Source organism: Lissotriton vulgaris, chromosome 10 (assembly GCF_964263255.1).
Source record: "Lissotriton vulgaris chromosome 10, aLisVul1.2, whole genome shotgun sequence".
Classification (NCBI taxonomy): domain Eukaryota; kingdom Metazoa; phylum Chordata; class Amphibia; order Caudata; family Salamandridae; genus Lissotriton; species Lissotriton vulgaris.
Window position 1 is genome coordinate 778,201,616 of NC_141698.1, and position 23,847 is coordinate 778,225,462.

A 23,847-nucleotide genomic window follows, 5' to 3' on the forward strand; every position below is an offset into this window, starting at 1 on the left:
GGGTGCAATAGCTGACTTTGATATTGACTGATTAAAGACTGAGCACAACTGTAAATGTAGATTCTCACTTTACTGAAAGAACATCAGTAAGTGAAGAGAGTGACAAAGCTAGTGGGCTCAGACAGGTGTAATAGGATTGTGTGTCATTGGTGTCTCATGCATGTTATGCTTTTAGAGGAAAGGGTACCACCATGAACTCTAATAGACTGATGTGTAGGAGGTACCCTAAGGGGACCACTGATTCTCAACGGTGAGCTGGTTCACAAGTTCCCAAACATAGAAGAATAGCCCTCTTGATGGTCAGCTTGCATGTTAGTGAGTGTTGCTCTCAAAAACATTTGGGTCTCCAGAGGTGACCTTTAGGCACTGACTGCGAAACCTAATTGGTGTAAAAGGATAACTGTCTGCCGAGTGTGGGTGAGACAAAGAGATTGAGTAATTCCATTTACTAGCCAGTCATCTAGATATAGATATATAAAGAAACCTGGCTGCACCGAAAAAATGTCATCACCTCAGCTAGGCACTTGGTAGGCACCTATGGGGATGCAGTGTTCTCGAAAGGCAGGGCTTTAAACAAGTAATGTACTCCACTTTCCAAAAACCTCAGGAACTGACGATGGGCTCGATGTACTGGAACATAAAAGAAGGGGTCTTAGAAGTAGTATTGCCATGTAGTCACCTTTTCACATCAGCGGAATTACCTGCTAAATAGTTGTTGTTTTGAAGAGGTCTGATATGATTCAACAATTGAACCTCAAGTTGAGGGGACAAAAACATTCTTCTCTCTTTAGAATGAGGAAGTACATGGAGTACACCTCGCCCTTGCTGATGAGTGGGTATTATCTCTGCCCCGTCTTTGAAAAAAAGTAAAGCCTTCACTGCTTCCAACAGGAGCATGAGAGGTGCCATGCTGAATTCAACCTGTGCTGCAGGGTGTATTTATACCAGCAAAAGGCTGAATCCTGAAATCGGCAGCCAGACAGGATGACACAGGAGGATGTCAGCGGTGACTTGCTTGGCATTTGTGTCCACAGCATCCATGCTACACCTAAGGTCATCATTGGAAAGTTGTTTCACTTCCCCACAATATCCTGTGACTTTTCTTTCAATGAGAATCAGGTAGGTGTTGCAACCGTTCTTCCATCTTTTCAGTTGTGTCCTCATTGCACTGTGGTAAGAAGGCCAATGAGTTGGTAATTAAGAGTGGTGTGGCTCACTGGTTAGAGGCGGCAGACCCGGAAGCAGGAGTCGGCCCGTGACCAGGGTTCAATTCCCGGCGCGGCAGGGTCGTGGACCAGGGTCAGCGGACTCGATAATTCTTGCCTCGGTGCCTACTCTAACCAGGGGTCCCACTCGGCAACTCTGGTCATTAGCTTGCCTAAACTCCCCTAACGGCCCCATCAACGCCGGGAATGCCTGGCTCCACCTTGGGGACTCCCAGTAGGGACCATCCCACAGGGAAAGCCAGGACGGGTTCCCCAGCTGTATACCACACCAGGATACTCCGGTAGTAATTGTGCGTGTTACAAAACAGCATATAACATAACATTAACCAATGTGCTGCCATGCCTATTTTTTGTCACTGTCAATTTGTTTTTTTACTTTCCTTATTGTGAGCATTCCTTGCATGAAAGCCCATTTTCTGGATGTATTTACTGACCAAGAATGGCTTTGGATGGCGAAGGACTTGAGGTGCAGATCTGAATTTCGTCTCAACTCTCAGTGTATCCATCGTGTAGTGAGTGGGTCAGTAGATAAGTCTCCTTCACAATCAGAGGGATTATGCTGAAGTGGGGACAGTTGTGTAAGTGTTCTAATGGTGACATTTCCTTTCCGTTGACCTTGGTCAAACATTTTTAGCACAAGGTCACAGAGGCAGGGGGTGAAGCAGACCATGGAATCAATACCCAGGGGAACTCCAGACAAGGAGGAAACATTACAGGTGGGGACCGGAGGGGCCTTAGTTCCATTCACATGGACATTGTCTTATGCCACCCAGCAGATACCTATCACAACATGTTCTATCCTCTGCAGAAGTTTTACTTCTTAGTAAAGGTCTCTCCTATGTCATTACGGAAAGGACAGATTTCTTTACTCTTAAGATTGCATTACTACAATTGTTCCACAAAGTACGACTGAAACTATTTTTTGCAGATAGGAATGATCCTATCAATGACGGTCACTGGTCTGAAACCCCCTCTACCTTTTATCCTCCTACTAGCTTACCCGTCGTGCGTTGCTGCGATCTCAAAATAAAGGAAATTTAAGGAAACTTGTTATGATAACATTCAATTTACATTGTGTCATTTTTATTGAAACTTATTCATTTTAATATGGAAAACATTTTAAAGTGTTGTTTTAATTCTGTTTATTTATTCGAATGCTTGTGGATACACAGTATTTTTTGTTTTTCCGTCTGGTGCGTACACGAATAAATCAGAAGGTTTTCCGTCGCATGAGCTGGTCACATACAGTTGTCCATGTGAGAAGCACATATTCTCCAAATCTAGTCCACACACTTTCAGCGATTGTCCTTGTGCTTTGTTGATGGTCATTGCAAAAGCGAGTCGCACTGTAAACGTTCAGTATTGGAAAGATTATGAGGCCTTAGGTGGCCAGGGGGCTGGAGGGCCGAAATTTAACAAACTTTTTTTGCCAGAATCCTTCGCGGGAGTGTACTCAACAACTTCCCAAAGTTTCATGGCAATCGGATGAATGGCGTGGTAATGCATAAAGGACAAACACTTTCATTTTTATATATATATATATAGATGTGAGAAGTTGGCCTGGTATATGGTGTTCACTATTCTAGTGAGCACCTTGCACCAGTCCAAACGACCCTTATGGTGATTGGTTGTAAGTCAACCTTATAGACCAGCTATCCTAATGGTAGCGTGGACAAAGCAGTCTTAGGCTAAACTCAAGAGTGCATGTGAAGCCAGCTGTTTTACCATATGCAATCCCTTTTAATACCAAATGAAAGGACACCACACAAGTTATATATTACAAAATATATGTATTTATTTCTAGAATAATCCCCTTAACTCTTTATGAGCACATGAGCACAAGCGTTAAACAAAGAACACAGTATAACATACAATAAGCTGCACAATTACGGATAGGCCGGGGAGCCACTCAAACCATATATTAAGAAAGTAATATAAGTACCACGTCACGAACAATAACCAGGCCTAGGGCCTTGGGAATCGCTAGGCCTACACTGGACTAATGAAGGTTAGGTCGGGAGAGGCCCACAGGATACGGGTGCAGAGTCTATAGGCAACCGCGTTTACCATACAAGTCAATGGTGGGTAAAAATCAGAAAGTTATAGGTTTCTGAGACTTCCGACTGGACTAGAACTTAGCCCCTTGAAACTAGGACACTAGAGATGTAAGCTACTACAGGAGCACCTTAGTTATATCGTTACCTCACCCACAGGAAGCGGGTGCATAGGTGCCAAAGTGTGTCGGGTTTCGTCGTGAAGTTCTATGAAGCCTGGAGATGAAGATGCTGCAGGCAGCTGGGAGAGAAGAGTCCGGTTGGATCCAAGGGTGGATCGAAGATGTAGAGTACCTGAAAGCAGAGGGGACAATGTTCAAGTCACTAACCAGTTACCAGCGAGGAACCAGGAAGGAACCAGGCGATGTCGGGTTGCAATCAGGTGATGTTGAGGTGTTTGTCTCCGCTGCCACATGGACCAGGAAGGATCGAGGATGACCAGCTGGTGAACACGAGCTGTCCCACGAAGGCTCTTTCTGTCGGCAGTGTTGGTACTCAATTCGGAGTCACCAAGCCTTCGCAAAGGCAACCCACGCAGGACTCGAAGATGTCTTCTTGATCGGACCAGGAGGGTCAGATCGATAGCTCCTTTTCAGAGGAGCTGGGGCCAGTCTGGAGCAACCAGACCAGCAGTGTAGTTTTGAGGTTTCGTCGTCACAGAGGCCACTAGCCAACGGGCAAGCGACCGGACAACGAGTCGAGCAGGAAAAGTGCAAAAGGGCCCCACGCAGCACTTGGAGAGTGTGGAGAGGTCATCTTTGGAGCACAGGCTGCTCGGAGCTGGGGCTTGTGAAACCCCAAAGCACAGTGTCGAGGGTACCTCAGGGGCTGCGCTGGAAGCACTTTGTTGACTTTTCAAGATGGCCGGTCCCACGTCTTTCGTCGCCTCCACGGGTCTAAGCTTTGCTAGGACTGTGGATCGGGCTGTTGCAAGTCTGGGAGTCCAGGTCTTGTCGGTCTCTGTCATTCGAGCTCCGGCGGGAGCAACGGCAGAGAAAGTATTGTCGCGCTGATGGTGCCTGCTTGCACGGGGTGGCCACTCCTTGACCACAAGGGAGGTTCTTCAGTCTTCTACGTTGAGTAGGATGTCGAAGGGTCCAGAGTTTTGTTTCAAAGTTTCAGTCAGGATGATCTAACTTGCATTGGCACAGCTCCTACCTTTATTCCAAATCAAGGGGCTGGATCACCTGCTAGGTCCCTCCTATGGGTGGGACCCAGGAAGGGGGTGGTTACACCCCTTTCCCTTTGTCCAGTTTAGTGCCAGAGCTGGGGCTGGAGTGCCTCAACACCGGTTTCAACTGGGCTATGCATGGGACGCCTTGTGCGCCCCAGGCAGTGTCTAGTTTCATTCAACCCTCCCTGCTACAATCCACTATCTCCTGTCTGGGGTGGTGTAACACCTCCCTGTGACAGGAAACCATTTGTCCAGGCCTCTCCTGCCGGAGTTTCGGTCAGCAGCAGGAGGCCAGACTTGTGTCTGTGGCAGCAGCATCCATTTTGTGATGCTGGGGCACTGGTTAGATTTAACCGCGTTTAAGCAAAGTAACATGTCTTCTCCCTCAAGAAGGGCGGAATGCTACCCCCGTCGCCAGAACTGGCGTGGGGGTAGTATTCCAAAGCGTATGACACCTTACACGACATGTTTTGATAAAGCCAAACCAAAGTTAGCAAGTAACCGCAAGGATTATAATGCACTTAAGAGTATATGGTATGGCAATATCCCGTAACAGCTAAGGGAGTTGGTCCCGAAAGCTGCAGACAGGCTCAGCTCATGGTACACTGTGCAGGGGCTGATAAGGTGACCCAATGTCCAATTGGTTATGTACCTAAAGTACATGGATGTGAATTTAGAGAGAGAGCAGCAAGCTGTGGGTCTGATTAGCAGGCCCACCGCCACATTAAGTCGAAAACCAGTGAGGCAAAAAGCAAAAATTGGGGTGACCATAGGAAAGCAGACCCTACTCTCCTACATAACCCCCCCCCCCCCCCGAAACGCAGGGACATTAAACTTAACCTTGACCAGATAAGTCTTCATGTTCTAAGTGGAAAAACCTGGAGAGACCATCTGCATTACCATGGTCAGTCCCTGGTCTGTGTTACACTGTAAAGTCCATCCCCTCTAGGGAAATGGACCACCTGAGCAGTTTGGGATTTTCACCCTTCATCTGATTTAGCCAAAAGAGGGGCTTATGGTCTGTCTGAATTCTGAAGTGAGTGCCAAACAAGTATGGCCTCAGCTTCTTCAGGGCCCAAACCACAGCAAAGGCCTCCCTCTCAATGGCTGACCAACGTTTCTCTCTAGGGGTCAGCCTTCTGCTAATGAAAGCAATGGGCTGGTCTTGACCATCTACATTAAGTTGTGAAAGCACATCTCCCATCCCCAACTCAGAAGCATCTGTTTGGACAATGAACTCTTTGGAGTAGTCAGGACTCTTTAGGATAGGTGCAGAGCACATGGCCTTCTTCAGGTCATCAAATGCCTTTTGACAGCTAACTGTCCACTGAACCTTCTTTGGCATCTTTTTGAATGTCAGATCATTTAATGGTGTCACAATGGACCCATAGTTCTTTACAAATTTCCTGTAATACCCAGTCAGGCCCAAGAAAGCTCTGACCTGTGTCTGGGTGGTTGAAGGAGCCCAGTCCTGTATGGTCTGGATCTTACTCTCCAGTGGTTGAACCTGACCCCCACCTACCAGGTGGCCCAGGTACACAACCTTTCTCTGCCCTATCTGGCACTTGGTAGCCTTGATAGTCAGGCCTCCCTTTTGCAGGGCCTCCAGAACTTTCTTCAGGTGGATCAGGTGATCTTCCCAGGTGGAGCTGAAGACAGCAATATCATCTAGATATGCTGCACAAAAGTCATCCAACCCAGTAAGGACTTAATTCACCAACCTTTGGAAAGTGGCAGGTGCATTCTTCAAACCAAAGGGCATTAACACAAACTGATGATGTCCACTGGGGGTTGAGAATGCTGTTTTGGCCTTTGACTCCTCAGCTAACCTGATTTGCCAATAGCCAGCTGTCAGATCAAATGTGCTCAGAGATTTGGCAGAAGCCAATTTATCTATGAGCTCATCTGCCCTTGGAATAGGATGAACAATGGTTCCTGTGGCATATCACTAAATGAATCTATAATAAATTGGGCACCTAATGCCTATCACACTATTAGAAACAGGGTGGCAAAGAGAAGAGACACAATTAAGTCCGTATCAAACCATTCTTTTATGTAAATTTTTTTTGTTTGAAAAAAATCAACAATGCTTTCGACTACAACATATACTACAATATATAAGTTGCAATGTGTCCCCAGTGATTTGTGAAGTAACCAAAGAAACAACGTGTGTACATCTAGGTGAGCTATACAGGTTACAGTTGTGACTATTTACAAGAGAAGAGGCATAACTCAAAGAGATTATTTAAATCAATCATAGAACAGTTGCTACACAATCATAAGCACTCTATGAGTCTCATTCGCCTCCAGTACGTCGACGGCGTTTCGACCCTTAGAGTGAGGGTCTCATCAGGACAGGGAGTGTGGGACGTCTAAAAAACATAATATATATTGTGGAGTTATAATTATATGTAGTCGCCTTGAATATTAGTAAATATTCTTGGAAAGGTGAAGTGATTTACCTTGGAAAGGGCTAATAGATATAAAACCCATGCGTGTAGAAGTAAAATAAATTTACTTACAGTGAACCCAGCTGGGCACTGTCAGAGGGCAGACAAGTAAAGGCATGGAATTAGCCACTTGAGCAAAAAACATCAGGGTTACGTATCTAGGGCGACACAGAATAAACAACTTACCACTGTCATAGACACTTTGGTAGTTGTAGTGTCTCTGTATCAAAAACGGACGATGACGCTGCTTAGCAGAATCACTCAAGGTTCTGTGAATGTAACAAATGAGGTCTAAATATTTGGCAAGCTGGCAATAACTATATGTTTATAAGTGCTAAATACTCATCACATTGTGATGCCTACCTGAGCACGATGTAGACTAGCACAATCGCTAGTTTCAGTAAATGGATTTTACGACTGTAACCTGTATAGCTCACCTAGATGTACACACGTTGTTTCTTTGGTTACTTCACAAATCACTGGGGACACATTGCACCTTATATATTGTAGTATATGTTGTAGTCGAAAGCATTGTTGATTTTTTTCAAACAAAAAAAATTTACATAAAAGAATGGTTTGATACGGACTTAATTGTGTCTCTTCTCTTTGCCACCCTGTTTCTAATAGTGTGATAGGCATTAGGTGCCCAATTTATTATAGATTCATTTAGTGATATGCCAATGGAACCATTGTTTTTCTGGATAAACACTTTACCCTGGTTCCGTTTTGAGTAGGGTCTCCCTTGTTCTCCTTTTTCGCATTTTTGAGCGGTGGCTTCACCGCAATGGATCCATCCACCTTTGTTGGATTTCCCTTCCCTATAAAGTATTATAGGGTATTCTTCTATATTGGAGACAGGGATGGCAGAGAGAGAGGCACCATTGTATACAGAAGATTACATCACTAAATTGACGAGTGGTCCTTCTTTATTTTCGAATTTACCTGTAAATACTAGCAGCCCCAGACAAGTATTGATTGATAAACTGGAAAAAGCTAAGAAAAAACACGTGCGTACAGAACTGCATGGTCGGATGCTTTCGGACTACTTATGTGCAGGCATTATACCTCAGGGTTTACAGATAAGAAACGTACCAGGGATCTTTAGAGAGGACCCTAAATTTAAAGGCAGTTTCTGTGGAATCTCTGTTACTTGCTCACGCCATGGGATGGTTCTCGGTGTAGAGACCTCCATAGAACATTCTAAGGCTGAGTTAAAAGAGATAGAAGAGCTAGAGAAGGAACTTCTAGGTGGGGACGGAGTGACTGAAGCTAAGACATTGCTTGAAAAATTGAATAAAACTATAGAAGAGTTCAACACTTTCGAACTTAAAAAGAAAGCAGACAAGGTCACAAAGGACATAAAAAACTATAACAAAGAGAGAGCCTTCCCCTATTTGAAGGAGGATTACTTCACTACCTTTCCCAATCAAAATAGACAAAATACCTGGGGTCGATTTAGGAGGAACCAGCCGGTCACATTCTCCGAATCATCGGGTGGGTCCAGTGATTCAGAAGGCCAGCCAGGGCCTAGTAAGTTCAACCATCAGGGCCAACCTTTTTTAGACAAAGGAGGCAAAGCCAAGAAGAGAGTCTGGCACCAATACTCAGGAGAACGACAAACGAGGAACAAGCACTATCAATGGGGGCCTCAACCAAACTAGATTCTAGAGACAATATGGCCACAATACCAATTTTCAATTTGTCTAACCATGTGTTATCATCATCTGAAATCTCCCTACTAAGTAGAGGTCTATCTTTTGTAATTACGGAAAGACCAAACTACTTTAACTTTAAATCAGAGCTGTTTCAGTTCTTTAGAAAGATCCGTTTAAAAATCTTTTTCAGAAATCGTGAATTTAGTACACAAGATTCGACAACAGGGTTAAAATTACCATCTACCTTTTACCCTACAAATAGTATGATGCCACCAGAAGTACTCACGTTCGAAAAAATGATTTTGGAGGAGATGGAAAATTTGAAAAAGGACAAGCAATTCATACCATGTAATATAACACTTCTAGAAAGACAAGCCCTCAACAATTTGAAACATGATACTTCCATAATACTAAAACCCGCAGACAAGGGTGGGGCGATTGTAATTCAAAATAGAACGGACTACGATACTGAGATTACAAAACATGTCTCCGAAGAGAAACATTACAAAAAATTGAATCGTAATCCTCTCTCCGAGATCAAAGAGAACATTTTGCAAATTACAAAAGAAGGCTTAGATGAAGGCTTTATCACAAAAAAAGAATTTGACTTTTTGAATTCATCTAACCCCAGAACGCCCGTTCTATATACTCTCCCCAAAGTCCACAAAAGTACAAGACAACCTCCTGGTAGACCCATCCTATCTGGATGTGGCTCAATTTTAGAGCCAATTGGGAAGTACATTGATTTTTTTATTAGAGACTTTGTTCCTCTACAACAGAGTTATGTGCGTGATACTATGCACATGATTAATTTAGTTGAGAAAATACCATACAATCACGAGACTGACTGGCTTGCCACCCTTGATATATCATCCTTATACTCGAACATCCCCCAAAAAGAGAGTATCAGTTGTATCAAAGAACTTCTCGACACAAGACCACGTCCATTTAATGTGCCTACTTCATTTATTATTTCTCTGCTAAAAATAGCACTTCAGAGAAATTACTTTGTCTCAAATGGCCAATTTTATTAACAATGTTGTGGCACCAGTATGGGCGCAATTTCTGCCCCAAATCTGGCGAATATTTACATGAACTACGTTGAAGGAGCTTTTGTCTTGAACGTTCTAAACCCATACTATACCAGCATTAATTGCTGGTATAGGTATATAGATGATATTTTTCTAACCTGGAGAGGTAGTGAAGAGAATTTCACCAAATTCATCTCATATCTGAATACTGTTCAAATCCATTTGACTTTTACTTCAACCATACATAAAGAGACAATTCCGTTCCTAGATTTAAACATCTTGAACGCAGATAATATGTTGATCACATCGCTCCATAGGAAACCCACGGAGAGAAACACTCTGCTATCATATAAAAGTCAACATCCGCGAGCATTGAGGGACGGCCTGCCGTTCGGCCAATTTTTGAGAATTCGCCGGAATTGTGCCCGACGAGAGGACTATATGAAAGAATCAGAAGTTTTGAAAAATAAACTAATACTAAGAGGATATCCCAACAGATTAGTGCGTAGATCACTCGAACGGGCATGGTATTGCCCACGAGAGGAACTACTGATCACTAGACCAAAGAAAGAGATGAACAAAATCGTTTGTGTTACAACTTTCGGTGTCAATACTAACAAGATTCGTAAAACAATTATAAAAAATTGGAAAATAATCCAAAGTATTGACCCCGAAATGGATGTACCGTTGTTCTCATACAAAAGAGCGAAAAATCTAAAAGATCATTTAGTGAGGTCATCCACTGAAAAAACATCTCAGAAGATCAGTAGCCTTGAAACAGCTTGGAATCTCCCCCCCCTCCTTGGTCACCATCCATGTGGCAACTGTGTGATCTGCCCACTAACTTGCAAAACCACCAGCTTCAGACATGGCAATTGTTATCACAAATTAGATTTATTTTCGAACTGCAATACACGGAATGTCGTGTATTGCATATGGTGTCCATGCGGGCTACCCTACATTGGCCAAACTCAACAATTGATAAAAGCCAGAATAGGGCAACATCGTAGCCGCATAAGAAAATCTGTCCTAACGACGCCCCTCGTGGCACATTTCCAAGAATTCAAACATACAGCGAATGAAATGCGATGGCAAGTTATAGATATTGCAACATTACCTGAGAAAGGTGGCGATATTACTCAGATTTTACAGCGCCGTGAATGCCATTGGATAGATAAAATCAATTCAATTAATGAAGGTTTGAATTCTGCTGACGAATGGAGAGGTTTTGTCTCTACATTGACTTAATCTATGTTTGCTTAGACTTTTAATTTGGGGTACTTTGTACTGTAATATCAGAAACTGCATATTACCTTAGTCGCAGAGATCTAAGAGATGATATATATGTTTGTTAATGATATCATAATGTGAGCATTACCAGCACAGATTGTTCAGTTAATGTGCCTTGATGTAGCATTCAAGTGTTGAGTACCCCATGTGAATACACTATATCGATTTTGAGAAATGTATAAATTATGATGAAGTAGGTAATGATGAAATGAGTTTGTGTTGTAAAAGTCTTGATTATCTAAGGTTGTTTATAACATAATAATGGTATAGGGAAATGTATGAAATTGTAAATAGGATATGTTATTGACTCCTCCAAACCCTGCCCTTATATTCCTTCTATTACTTCCTTTATTTTGTAGTTGGCGTATATATCGTTTAATTACTTCGTACTCTAACACAATTCCACCTAGACCCTTGCGCGAGTAATACTATTCAGCGCAAAACATAAACATTGGAGCATAGTCTCTTTTCTATATCGACCACGCGCGTTACGCCGGGCGTGTTAAAACGCTGTGACGTCACCCGCCAGCCACCACACTATTCCGGGAAGGCGGCGAACGAGCGAGTGGTTTAAGCGCCCAGGTAGGCACTGTAAATGAAAACGATTTTACGTTTGTTAGTTTTGGGCGACTGCCAGCCCATGTTAAACTTAGATATCGTTTATTATATTTGCAGAGATCCTCTGGCCAATTCGCGCATTGACGGCATCGTCCGTTTGCACAAAAATCCATTTACTGAAACTAGCGATTGTGCTAGTCTACATCGTGCTCAGGTAGGCATCACAATGTGATGAGTATTTAGCACTTATAAACATATAGTTATTGCCAGCTTACCAAATATTTAGACCTCATTTGTTACATTCACAGAACCTTGAGTGATTCTGCTAAGCAGCATCATCGTCCGTTTTTGATACAGAGACACTACAACTACCAAAGTGTCTATGACAGTGGTAAGTTGTTTATTCTGTGTCGCCCTAGATACGTAACCCTGATTTTTTTTGCTCAAGTGGCTAAATTCCATGCCTTTACTTGTCTGCCCTCTGACAGTGCCCGGCTGGGTTCACTGTAAGTAAATTTATTTTACTTCTACACGCATGGGTTTTACATCTATTAGCCCTTTCCAAGGTAAAACACTTCACCTTTCCAAGAATATTTACTAATATTCAAGGCGACTACATATAATTATAACTCCACAATATATATTATGTTTTTTAGACGTCCCACACTCCCTGTCCTGATGAGACCCTCACTCTAAGGGTCGAAACGCAGTCGACGTACTGGAGGCGAATGAGACTCATACAGTGCTTATGATTGTGTAGCAACTGTTCTATGATTGATTTAAATAATCTCTTTGAGTTATGCCTCTTTTCTTGTAAATAGTCACAACTGTAACCTGTATAGCTCACCTAGATGTACACACGTTGTTTCTTTGGTTACTTCACAAATCACTGGGGACACATTGCACCTTATATATTGTAGTATATGTTGTAGTCGAAAGCATTGTTGATTTTTTTCAAACAAAAAAAAAATTTACATAAAAGAATGGTTTGATACGGACTTAATTGTGTCTCTTCTCTTTGTCACCCTGTTTCTAATAGTGTGATAGGCATTAGGTGCCCAATTTATTATAGATTCATTTAGTGATATGCCACAGGAACCATTGTTTTTCTAGATAAACACTTTACCCTGGTTCCGTTGTGAGTAGGGTCTCCCTTGTTCTCCTTTTTCGCTTGGAATAGGATGAGCATCTGTCCTAGTGACAGCATTGAGGCCTCTATAGTCCACACAGAACCTCATTTCTCTCTTTCCATCTTTGGTATGAGGTTTTGGCACAAGGACTACTGGGCTGGCCCAGGGACTCTCTGATGGCTCAATTACTCCAAGTTCAAACATTTTCTGCACCTCAGCCTTTATACAATCCCTGACATTGTCAGGTTGCCTGTAGATTTTACTCTTCACAGGCAGACTGTCACCAGTGTTCACCTCATGGGTGCACCAGTTAGTTTGACTGGGTGTGAGTGAAAACATGTGTCTGAAAGACTGTAGAACTTGTCTGCAGTCTTGTTGCTGCTGCCAGTGAGGCTGCCATCTAAGGCCACACCATCAACGGAACCATCATCAGGGTTATGGGATAACAAGTCTGGGAGAGGGTCACTCTCTTCCTCTTGCTCCCCATCTGTAGACATGCACAAGCCCGTGCCTGCCCTGTCAACAAATGCTTTCAATCTGTTTACATGGAGCACCCTGTGGGGGCTCCTAGGGGTGCCAAGGTCCACCAAGTAGGTGACCTCTCCCTTTTTCTCAATGATGGTGTGGGGTCCAGACCATTTGTCTTGGAGAGCTGTTGGGGCCACTGGCTCCAACACCCACACCTTCTGTCCTGGCTGGTACTCAGTCAGCACAGCCTTTTGGTCATGCCAAGCTTTTTGGAGTTCTTGGCTAGCCTCAAGGTTTTTGGATGCTTTCTCCATGTATTCAGCCATCCTGGAGCGGAGACCAAGTACATAATCCACTATGTCAAGTTTAGGCTTTTTGAGAGGTAACTCCCATCCTTCCTTCACAAGACACAAGGGACCCCTTACAGGATGCCCAAACAAAAGTTCAAAAGGGCTATAGCCAACCCCCTTTTGTGGGACCTCTCTGTAAGCAAAGAGAAGGCAGGGTAAAAGGATGTCCCATCTTCGCCTAAGCTTTTCAGGTAACCCTTTTATCATCCCTTTTAGGGTCTTGTTGAATCTTTCAACAAGCCCATTGCACTGTGGATGGTAGGGTGTAGTGAATTTGTAGTTAACACCACACTCCTTCCACATTGCTTTTAGATATCCAGACATGAAGTTGGTACCTCTGTCTGAAAGAACCTCCTTTGGAAAGCCCACTCTGGAGAAAACTCCAAGTAGGGCCCTTGCCACAACAGGAGCTGTTGTGGTCCTCAGGGGAATTGCTTCTGGATACCTGGTAGTAAGTATGGGCGGAAAATCCGTTCCGCTCGCGGATTTTGCGGATTTTCGGTAAATTCGCAATCCGCGAGATTCGCGAATTTCCCGCAAAATCCGCAAATCCGCGAGCAGCGGATTTTATGGCTTGCTCGCACTGTTCGTGTGAGTTCGCGGCTTCCCAGTTCAACTTCGCGCCCCGCGAATAAGCGCTAAATTGCAGAAATACGATCTTAGCAAAACTGAAACTACTTACCAGGTTCAAAAGTTCAAGCTCATCATTAGTAGCCATTTCCTGTAGTGCTTCCTGAGGGGCCCCTCCAGAGTTCAGTTGCCTACTTGCAACTATTATGTGACCCTGCTCTGACCCTCAGAATAGTTACACATATGCCACAAAGGTCCTGAATTACAGCTAAGGGAGACAAGCAGGAGCCAGGCTGGAAGTTCAAATCCAGTGACACATTAATCAGCCCCTAATTCATTATTGTCAGTTGGGGCAGGGCAGGTGTTGTAACTAATTTTGCAACAATGAAAGCACTTAGCAAGTGCAAAAGATCACTAATCAGGAAGCACTAAGGAAGCAGGTGCCAGCTAAAAAAATATTCTGTGACACATTAATCAGCCCCAAATTAATTCAGGTCACTTGAGGCAGGGAAGGTGTGCTTTGCTTTGCCACAATAATGTACACTGGACAACCAGAGGGTGCTGTGATGAAACAGAGGGTGGCATGGGTGGGCCAGAGGGTGGCATGAGTAGTCAGAGAGTGGCAGTGGTGACAGAGGGTGGCAGTGATGAAGAAGAGTGTCCCAAACAGGCTGGACACGTAGAAACAACAAGTTCGCAAAACTTGCGACCCGACAGGTAAGTTCGCGTTTGCGAAATTGTACAAAACCCTCGCGAACTGGCAGAAACCCGCGCGAACACAAAAAAAAATCCGCAAATTCGCGAGAATTCACGGATTTTGCGGATTGCGAGTTCGCAAATCCGCAAAATTCGCGAACGCGAGATTCACAAAATTCGCCCATGCTTACCTTTTAGCATGATCCACTACCACCAGTATAAATCTGTGCCCAGATGCTGTTTGGGGGTCCATTGGTCCAACAATGTCTATCCCCACTCTTTCAAAGGGTACCCCCACCACAGGTAGTGGAATGAGGGGGCCTTTGTGGTGCCACCTGATTTGCCACTGGCTTGGCAGGTGACACAGGAGCGACAAAACTCCTTGGTATCTTCTGACATGTGAGGCCAGTGAAAGTGAGGGACAAGCCTGTCCCAAGTCTTGTTCTGGCCTAAGTGTCCTGCTAAAGGAATATCATGTGCCAAGGTTAGAAGGAAGGCCCTAAATTGCAGAGGTATAACCAACCTCCTGGCAGCACCAGGCTTGGGGTATCTAGCCTCTGAATAAAGGAGCCCATCATCCCAATACACTCTATGGGTACCTTGAGCATTCCCAGCAGCCTCAGCAGCAGCCTCCTGCCTGAGGGGTTCAAGAGAAGGGCAAGTTAATTGGGCCTGCCCCAGATCTGCCCTTGAGGGTCCCCCTGTCCCCAGAAACTCAGCCTGATCAGGTTCAAGCTCTTCAGGGACAGTCTCCTCTTGGATCACAGAATCAGCCTCCTGTGAGGTCCGATCCTCAACCTGGGGCAAGTGGGATGGCACTGCCTTAACCCTCTTGCTCTTTCTCTTGGGTTGTGATTGGTCTATTGTTCCAAGATCCAGCACAGGTTCAGGTAAGCACTTTTTGGCGTTTGACCTAGTCACAGCAAGGACATGTGCTGAAATACCTAGCATCTCTGCATGAGTCCTGTACTCCACTTCTCACCACAGTGAATCCTCTAGATCATTGCCCAAAAGACAGTCAACTGGGAGGTCTGTACTTACCACAACTCTCTTGAGGCCATTTACCCCTACCCAGGAGAAGTTAACAACTGCCACACTATGGGGAGTAGTGACATTGCTAGCATTGGTCACCAGGTGATTATCACCCAGTATAAATTGTCCAGGGTCCACAAAGTTAGGTCACCATTGTGACACTGGCACATGTGTCCCTGTAGGCCTGAGCCACTTTACCATTAATCAAAGGCGTCTGCCTGTACTTGCCCAGAGTACTGGGACTCATATCCAGGGACATGTCCATGTCCCCCTCACAGATCAAGACTGACTGAGTAGGAACTCTGACTAGGCCTTGGCTCCATCTCAGTACCCATGGTTAAACCCACTATAGCTTTAGTTTGGGGACCACCACTGCTGACTGTACTGTGGGGTGCAGTTGCCTTAGGGGCTGCAGTGGCAGGGGCTCCACCTTTCTTAGTGCACTCACTAAACCAGTGAGAAACCGACTTACAGTAATTACACCAAGGTTTCTTTGGGCCATCATTCTTCTTCTTTTTTCCATTTTGGGACTCCCCCTCTTTATTACTATTTTGGGGGCCCGAAGAAGACTTCTGGTCTTTTTGTTTCTGATCTCCACCCTTCTGGTCTGCCTTCTTCTGATCACCACCTTGGTTCTGGGGTTTCTGCTTAACCCTGGTTCTGACCCATTTGTCTGCCTTCTTTCCCAATTCTTGGGCAGAGGTCAGATTGTCAATCAGGTGCTGATGCAAAACCTGGTTCTGGCAATTATTAAGGATCTGTTCTCTCATTATTAGATTCTTCAACCCTGTATAGTCTGTAACTTTACTTCCCAGCAACCACCCTTCCAGAGCCTTAGTGGCACAATCAACAACGTCAGTCCAGTCCTCAGTCTGAGTCTTTTGGGTATCTCTGAACAACAATCTGTATTGCTCAGTGGTTAGGCCAAACCCTTCAATCAGAGCACTCTTCAGGACAGAGTAGTTTTTAGCATCCCCAGGTCTAACAGTGAGGAGCTTATCTCTCCCTTTTTCTGAAAAGGAGAGCCACAAGATTGCTGCCCACTGATCCTGAGGAACCTGCTGTACCATGCAGGCTCTCTCAAGAGCAGTTATCCATTTGTGGATGTCATCCCCAATCGTACTCAGGTTTCTATGATCATAGGACCTGTCTTTATCCTTTGGGATAATGTTGCTGCCACCAGTGGAATCTAATCCACTTAACTTTAGCTCCCTTGCCAAAGCAAGTTTAGCTTGGGCCAGGGCTATCTCTTCCTTCTCTATCTGGAGTTGGACAGCTCTCATCCTAGCCTCATGTTCTCTTTTCTGGGGGGAAGTCATCCCCCTTTGAGATCCCCTGGAGGCATTAGACTGGTTAGATTCCCTGGAAGGTGATCTAACCCTTCTATTGCCAGGGTTAAGTCTACTCTTGGGCCTGGAAAGGTGGACACCTTCTCCATTTCCATGTAGGCTTAAGTTGACCTGGTTCAATATTCTAACTTGAACCTGGTCATCCTCCCCCTGATCTTAAGACTCATTTCTATCCTCATCCTCATCTAACTCTTCAGGATCAACTTCTGGGGCATCTGAATGATCAGGTGGGTTTCCCTCTCCTATCTTACTTGAAGGACCTGTAGCAGATTCCTACTCAAGATCAGCTTTCTCTAGGATTGCTATGAAGATAGGGATGGTGGGGTTGTGACCCCTTTTCAGCCCCCTTGAAGTGCATAGGGCACTCAAGTCCTTGTGGCTGAGTTTTTCATAACTGGATGGTGCTTTATGAGAGTCACCCACAGGTAGAGAACTGGAGGGTTCACCTGTGCCAGGCCTGACTAGTGAGGTGCACGTGGTGCACTTACCTACACTATTTGTTTTCCTACTGGAACCTCTCTAGAGGTTGTAGTCAGGTTGTGCTAAGCCCTTTGGTCTACAACCCCTAAGTTCAGTAGAACTTAAGTATGCTAAGCTTTGTGCCTAGGTACTTGATGTGATCTTTCAAATGATATTGTCAAAGATTACAATTGGTAAAACAACAGCAAGCTCAAATCCCAACCGCTGCACACCAATGTGAGAAGTTGGCCTGGTATATGGTGTTCACTATTCTAGTGAGCACCTTGCACCAGTCCAAACGACCCTTATGGTGATTGGTTGTAAGTCAACCTTATAGACCAGCTATCCTAATGGTAGCGTGGACAAAGCAGTCTTAGGCTAAACTCAAGAGGGCATGTGAAGCCAGCTGTTTTACCATATGCAATCCCTTTTAATACCAAATGAAAGGATACCACACAAGTTATATATTACAAAATATATGTATTTATTTCTAGAATGATCCCCTTAACTCTTTATGAGCACAGGAGCACAAGCGTTAAACAAGGAACACAGTATAACATACAATAAGCTGCACAATTATGGATAGGCCGGGTGGCCACTCAAACCATATATTAAGAAAGTGGTATAAGTACCTTGTGACGAACAATGAACAGGCCTAGGGCCTTGGGAATCACTGGGCCTACACTGGACTAACGAAGGTTAGGTCGGAAGAGGCCCACAGGATACGGGTGCAGAGTCTATAGGCAACCGCGTTTACCATACAAGTCAATGGTGCGTAAAAATCAGAAAGTTATAGGTTTCGGAGACTTCCAACTGGATTAGAACTTAAGCACTTGAAACTAGGACACTAGAGGTGTAAACCACTACAGGAGCACCGGAGTTATATCGTTACCTCACCCACAGGAAGCGGGTGCATAGGTGCCAAAGTGTGTCAGGTTTCGTCAGGAAGTTCTATGGAGCCTGGAGATGAAGATGCTGAGGCGGCCAGGAGAGAAAAGTCCGGTTGGATCCAAGGGTGGATCAAAGATGTAGAGTACCTGAAAGCAGAGGGGACAAATGTTCAAGTCACTAGCCAGTGACCAGCAAGGAACCAGGAAGGAACCAGGCGATGTCGGGTTGCAATCAGGTGATGTCGAGGTATTTGTCTCCACTGCCACGTGGACCAGGAAGGATCGAGGATGACCAGCTAGTGAACACGAGCTGTCCCACAAAGGCTCTTGCTGTCGGCAGTGTTGGTACTCGATTCAGAGTCACCAAGCCTTGGCAAAGGCAACCCACGCAGGACTCGAAGATGTCTTCTTGATCGGACAGGGAGGGTCAGATCGATGGCTCCTTTTCAGGGGAGCTGGGGCCAGTCTGGGGCAACCAGACCAGCAGTGTAGTTTTGAGGTTTCGTCGTCACAGAGGCCACTAGCCAACGGGCAAGCCACCGGACAACACAGGAAAAGTGCAAAAGGGCCCCACGCAGCACTCGGAGAGTGTGGAGAGGTGATCTTTGGAGCAAAGGCTGCTCGGAGCTGGGGCTTCTCAAACCCCAAAGCACAGCATCGAGGGTACCTCGGGGGCTGCGCTGGAAGCACTTTGTTGACTTTTCAAGATGGCCGGTCCCGTGTCTCTCGTCGCCTCCAGGGGTCTAAGCTTTGCTAGGACTGTGGATCGGGCTGTTGGAAGTCTGGGAGTCCAGGTTTTGTTGGTCTCTTTCATTCGAGCTCTGGCGGGAGCAACGGCAAAGAAAGTCTTGTCACGCTGATGGTGCCTGCTTGCACAGGGTGGCCACTCCTTGACCACAAGGGAGGTTCTTCAGTCTTCTACGTTGAGTAGGATGTCGAAGGGTTCAGAGTTTCATTTCAAAGTTTCAGTCAGGATGATCTAAATTGCATTGGCACAGCTCCTACCTTTATTCCAAATCAAGGGGCTGGATCACCTGCTAGGTCCCTCCTATGGGTGGGACCCAGGAAGGGGGTGGTTACACCCCTTTCCCTTTGTCCAGTTTCACACCAGAGCTGGGGCTGGAGTAACCCAGCACCGGTTTGAACTGGTGCTATGCATGGGACGCATTGTGCGCCCCAGGTAGTGTCTAGTTTCATTCAACCCTCCCTGCTACAATCCACTATCTCCTGTCTGGGGTGGTGTAACACCTCCCTGTGACAGGATACCATTTGTCCAGGCCTCCCCTGCCGGAGTTTTGGTCAGCAGCAGGAGGCCAGACTTGTGTCTGTGGCTGCAGCATCCATTTTGTGATGCTGGGGCTCTGGTTAGATTTAACCCCGTTTAAGCAAAGTAACATGTCTTCTCCCTCTAGAAGGGTGGAATGCTACCCCTGTAGCCAGAACTGGAGAGGGGGTAGTATTCCAAAGCATATGACACCTTACACGACATGTTCTGATAAAGCTAAACCAAAGTTAGCAAGTAACCACGAGGATTATAATGCACTTAAGAGTATATGGTATGGCAATATCCCGGAACAGCTAAGGGAGTTGGCCCCGAAAGCTGCAGACAGGCTTAGCTCATGCTAGAGCACCATTTCACATAAAACCAAGCACTCTGCCTCCAGGATTGGTAAGGCCTGCCATAGGAGTGATTTATAGGTGCATATGTGTCCAGATATAGGTGTAGATATAGGTGGACTATATCTAAGCAAGGGGTGATTACACCACCTTGCCCCAGCTGAGTGATCAGCCAGTTGTGTCAGTTTGGATAGCCAGGCAGGGGTGGCAAAAGATATGCTGCAGCCCCTTGTAGGCCTTGGATGCACCTATGCCCTGGTTACCTATGGTGCACTGTACAGGGGCTGATACGGTGACCCAATGTCCAATTGGTTATGTACCTAAAGTACATGGATGTGAATTTAGAGAGATGACAGCAGGCTGTTAGTCTGATTAGCAGGCCCACAGCCACATTAAGTCGAAAACCAGTGAGGCAAAAAGCAAAAATTGGGGTGACCATAGGAAAGCAGACCCTACTCTCCTACAATAGATTATCTTAATTCCACTGGAATTATTGACTTTTGAAAGCTAGTGTTCAAAGGCCTTTCTACCATGCAGGAAACAGTCGATTATATTCCATATAACATCAATGGAAAGAAAGGCCTTTCTGTATCTCAAACATGATCTCACCATTATAGTGAAACCAGTCGATAAAGTTGAATTACAAAGACAAATCTCCAACACCACCCATTACACAAAACTGACCTGTAATCCAATAGAGAAGATCCGATCTGAACTATTAAAGATTACTACACAAGGCAAGGAGTTAGGCTTCTTATCTAAAAAAGGAGTTTGGTTTTCTGAACATAGAAAATCCACACATTCCTGTTCTGTATACCGTGCCCAAAGCACAAAGTCATAGACCATCTCCCAGAGAGACCCAATATATTTGGCTGTGGATCCATTTTGGAACCCGTAGGGGAGTATATTAATGTCTTCATACAGTATTATGTTCCACAGATTGAAACGTATGTGAAAGACAGAACATATATGGTCAATCTTATTGAAGGGATGCCCTTTGACACCCGTTCAGTCTTCTTGGTTACATTAGATATCACTTCACTTTACACAAACAAACCTCAAGAAGAAAGTACTGAGAAAATGAACAAATTATTGGAAACCTGGGAGAGTTCCTATTGGCTTCATTATTTCCCTTCTTAGAATCGCCTTACAAAACAATGACTTTAAGTATGACAATCACTATTGCCAACAATGATCAGGGACTTCGATGGGGGCTTTTTTGCCCCCAACCTAGCAAATATTTACGTTGATGATTTCAAACATAAATTTGTACTGACAAAGGCTAATAGTTATCGTTCCAACATAACTTGTTGGAAACAATGTATTGATAATATATTGATTACTTTTTTAATTTGGTCTGGATCAGAGGACTCCTTTCATGATTTTCTGGAATACTTAAACAACTCACAAATACATTTTACATTCACATGTTCACTCTATAAAACAGAAATGTATTTCTGTAATCTCACTATTAGATTAGAGCATGGGAAATTTTACACCACCCTATTTAGGAAACCAACAGAGAAGAACATTTTACTTGGATATAAGAGCTATCACCTTAGAGTTCTGCAAGATGGCCTTCCCTTCGGACAATTTCTCTGCCTCAGGAGAAACTGTACACATAAGGATGACTATTTAAGAGAAGCAAATATGTTGCCGGAAAGATTACTTAACAGAGTTGATTCCAAAAAGATAGTCAAATCCACACTCAAGCGAGCCTGATATTGCCCTGGGAAGGTTTGTCCCAGACTGAGGATGAAGCACCTTTCAACAAACTTGTAAGCATTACTACGTTTTGCCCCCAGTTAAACAGAATCAGAAATCTTATCATGAAACATTGGAATATTATAGAAAGAATTTTTTACAGTCTCTGATAGAGACTTCTAGCAACAGATTCCTTACCTTAGAATTGATACAAAATCATTACCTCCCCCAGAGGTGGGTCTGTGAACAGATGTTGACCAAGAAGTCCTGGAACACAGAATAGGCAAAGTGCTGTTGCCACAGTTGTGGCTGTCAAGGCAGTAATGTTTAGTAAACATGTGCAGAGATGCCCACATAGTAGAATGACAGATGTCCAGGACGGGTACTCCATGAGCTGACACAGTGGTTGCAGCCTTGGATCTGGAGAAATGAGCCTGCAAGTCTGAAGGTGACTGGATCTTGACCAGTGCATAGCAGATTTAAATACAGAGCGCAATCCATCTGGACACAGTCTGATTCTGTACAGCTTTCTATAAGGAAGTGCCCTCTTTTGCATGGTTGTCCCCACTTGTTGCCAAACTGTTGATGTACTTTGACTGAGTGTGCCCTGGGTTTCTGCCAACCAGGTACCCAAGGCCTATGTTCTTTCCCTAAACTGCATTGATACAAAAGCCAATTGGCACTCTTTGACCACATGGAAGTCCTTTATAAATGGTACCATTGGTACCAAGGGTACTGTGGCCAGGGAAGGCCTCTAAGGGATGCAACCCTTATTGTGCCACACTCAGGCGCCCTGTACCTTTACACTCACACACTGCCATTGCAGGCTGCATGTTTTGGAGTAGAACAAAGTGAAGAGTGTGTGCCATGACTACAACCCACTTCCCTGGCATAGGTAAGCCATCCCTCTAGCAGGGTGCACTATACTAGTGGTGAGAGTACAGGTGCATGAGTCCTGTACCACTACAGTGTCTAAACCAATTCTTAGACATTGTAAGTGGAGTAATGCCATTAAGAGTATATGCTGCTGGGAGTTTGACATCACGAACTCCACAGCAGAATAATGGCCTTACTGAAAACTGGGAATTTTCGTATCAAACGTCTCAGCACATTAAACCCACACTGAGGCCAGTGTGGTATTTTATGGAAAATGCACTAAGAGTGCATCCTAGAGATGCTCCCTGAAAAACGACCTAACTCTAATGTCCTGGATGAGTGGCTGCTTGCCAGCTGCCACCACCATACATGTTTCTGAACCCCTGGGACAAGAGCCTGCTGTTCTTGGGGGTCTGAAACAATGCACATCCTGGGACAAGGTGCCAAACCTCCTTCGCCAGGATGGGCGGAGTCCACGAAGGGGGGGCTTCAAAGGCTTGCCGCCTTTGTGAGCTGCCCAAGCCATTTGTTGCTTCCAGCAAATGGCCCCCACTTAGGGTAGGAGAATTGGTGGGAAAACCAAGTGAGGAAGGGAGGTGTGCCCACCTTTGCCAACCCTACCCCTCAGGTGGGGGAGGCGAGATAAAGCACAACTCTCAGTCCCCGCCATATTGCAGATGGGGGACCCAACCAACCAGAGATAGGCATATGCCCCCAACCCAATGGAGGGTGGCATGTTATGGGGTGAACCCACCCCCCAGGAAGGGACCCATTGGTCCTGACCTGTGAATACCTGTAACACCCCTAAATTTAGTATTTAGGGAAACCCTGATCATTGCCTCCTCAGTCAAGAACCGACCAGAAGAAGAAGGACCGAAGAAGCTGTGCTGAACTAGGAACAGTAGGATGCCTACTGACTTGGCCCCAGCCCTACTGGCCTGTCCCCACCTCGAACCTGCTCTTGCAAAATCCCAATGTGTCTTGCAGCCAGCAGCCCCCAAGAACCCGGAGGACCTGCCCTGCCTTCCCAAACCAAGACTTTGTCTCCTGTGAGCACCAGATTTGTTCACTTACAGACTCTGGCTCCGGCCAAATCAGCAAGTCTGCACCACTCAGCACCCAACGCCCAGGGCCAGAGTTTGAGTGGCTCACCACCACAAGGAAGTCTCCCCGGCGATCCTGAAGTGAGAGCTGGTGATTTCTGACCAAACTTGAATCTTAATCGACGCCTGCAGCCCCTTTCTGGAGGATCCCCCGACCGCGACCTG